Source organism: Selaginella moellendorffii, unplaced genomic scaffold, assembly GCF_000143415.4.
Source record: "Selaginella moellendorffii unplaced genomic scaffold, v1.0 SELMOscaffold_18, whole genome shotgun sequence".
NCBI lineage: Eukaryota > Viridiplantae > Streptophyta > Lycopodiopsida > Selaginellales > Selaginellaceae > Selaginella > Selaginella moellendorffii.
In genome coordinates, this window is record NW_003314279.1 from 1,399,583 (window position 1) to 1,402,607 (window position 3,025).

Sequence of the window (3,025 nt, forward strand, 5' to 3'; positions counted from 1 at the left end):
ATATATATATATACGTATACATATATATATATATATACATATATATACATATATATATATATATGTATATCATTTGGGACTGAATTTGGTTTATCCATTCTTGTATATAAGCAAGGGTTTAAACCCCAATTAATATACTTATTCTTATATCCCAAGCACTCACATTGATAAGCATTATAATTTATTGGTAGAGGTGACAAATATTGTAATTTATCTATAAAAGGCAAAGTTTTATGGCAATACTTTGCTCTAGTGTTTAGAATTGTGCTTTCTGTTCTTAATTCTTCATTCTCTTTTAAATTTATATCTATATTAGAATTCTAATTATTGTTGTGTTTAAATTACTCTTTATTTTGATCTTCATTGCATTCTCTTCTTCTGTTATGCCACATTGTTATCAATTAAAGAGTATGTCACTTGAGGTTGCTAATGTTGCTCTATTAGATCAAACTTTTAGTGCTATAGAATGTGATCATATTAGTGTTGCACCCATCTTTGACGTGTTACTGTCTGTAACTTTTGTAAAATGTGATTACATAGTTTGTCATGTTCTTAGTGTTCTACCATCTCTTGTTTGGAGTATGATTGTAATATCAATTGGTGAGCTATGGATGATATAATCTAGTTCTTGAAGAATATTCAAAAATCAAGTTTATTGGAAGACAATGTATACAAGCTTGAGTGGATTCCAAATTATAATAACAAACTTGATTATTATAGAGATATCTTTGGAGACGAAATAGAGATTTTATAGGGTAGGTGTCAATCCTTGAATTTACCATTTAATTTTTTCTCTATACTTTCTATTCATTCTTGACCTTTTTTTATTTCTTGGTTTGACCCACCTTTTCATGTTTCTAGTGTTCCTTCCTTATCAATGTTTCTTTCTTATAGAATGTCGATCATTTGCATTTATTCGGATGTAAGTCAGGATATATCATTTTTTGCAATATCATTTCATGGACTATAGTGGTTTTTAAAGTCCCTTGCTTTGGTTTAAAGTTATAGCTTCAAGATTAATTTGAGTATTTAATAGTTGCATATAGAGTTGCAATTGATTCATTGGGATACTATAGTTGGATTACACTTATGCCATGGCTTTTGCTTTTGTTTCAGTCTATATGTGTGTGAGTGATTGGGATATAGGAATAGATACATTAATTGGGGTTTAAACCCCTACTTATATACAAGAATGGATGTAAAAGATTAAGTCCCAAATGAATAATCTATATGTTTTAGTATTATAATTAATGTATTGCCTAGTACATGTATATACATATAAATATTTACAAACCTTACACCATCCTCCCCTCCAGAAAATGAAAAGGTCATAATAATATGTTAGGTGGAACATTTAGAACTTATATTAGGTGATTATAAATTATTATAAGAATTTGAAGCTCTCACAAAATTGAGATTTTATTAATAGCAATAATAGAGTGAGGCCAAATATAAATAGCCTCATTTTATCTATCAAAGGATTATTAGTCTGCCAATAATCCTCTGAGACCACTATTAACTTAAACTCACAACCATAAATAAAATTTATTTTTGCATTTTCCCTTCGATTAACATCTAAAACCTATGTGAACTCGGATTTATGACTTTTAGCCTTCCTATGGGAAGTCAGACTCATTCCACATCCTCTTTATCCCCTCCTTGAAGGAAAAAAAGTTCTAAACCATTAACTTTGTTCAAATTTGTTACACTCATCCTCACTCTACTATATATATTTAGCCTCACTCCACTATCACATTTATTTGACCTCATTATATCGAGGCTAAATATTCTATTTTAACTGGTTATACTTGTCATCACCCCACAATCCATATTATTTGTCCTCACTCGACTATCATATCCACTTGTCTTCACTCTATCTTCGGGGCTAAACTCTTGTACATCCCCTTTATCCCCTCCTCTAAAGAAATTTTTTTTTGAAATGTCAAAGCAAAAAGGAGAAAATAAGAAATGAGGAGTAAAAAATATTGTGAAAGAAGAAAAAATGGACAAAAAAGCATTAGAAAATAAATTTTCAATAATTGTCAAAGTAAAAATAGGTAGAAAAGAAGCAAACATATTCAAAACCTATAAAACAGAGGATTTGATGTGATAAAATACTTTGGCTAACACAAGATAAGTAAATGATTTATACCACTTAACCTTTTCAACACATAATTCAACACTTGAGATAGAAAAATCAATAGAAAAGTCCACTCTCAAGATAATATATAAACCTTTTAATAACAATAATAAAACAAAGGCTCACAACAGCACTCGCAACTAGGGATATACACTCAACTTGAAATTTTGTCCAAAATTATTCAACCTTAGAAATAGGGGAATACTCAACACCAAAATTTATCAAAAACTCTGCCAAAGAAACAAAAGCAAGATTCTCAACTTCCCACATATGCTCAAGATCTAGATTAATGTGAGAAGGTTAGAAAACACTTAATTCAATATTAGAGTGAAAACAAGAATCATAAAAGTCATAAATGATTGATATGCCAGAAAAAGAAAATATTACAAATGAGAAAGGAACATTAGGAACATGGAAAAGTGGCTCAAGCCAAGAAATAAGAAAAGATTTGGAAAGAGCAAAAGGTAAAAATAAAGAATCAAATAATAAATTAAAATATTAACACTTACCCTGCAAAATTTCCAACTCATCTTCAATGTTATCTTTATAATAATCAAGTTCTTCATCACAATCTAAAATCCATTTAAGCTTGTAAATATCATCTTTCCATAAACTCAATTGTTGAATATTCTTCAAAAACTAAATTATATCATCCATAGCTCACCAATCGATGTCCACACTCGATCACACTCCACATTAATGAAAAATGACCAAATATCGAGAATAGAAAAAATCATGTAATCAATTCCTATAAAAGTTTAAGATGGCAATACACCAAAAATGGGTCTAATACCAATATAATCACACCCCACAACACCATAAGTTCAATCCAACGTAGTAGCATTAGCAACCTCAAGTAATATATTCCTTAGCCCTCAATCACAG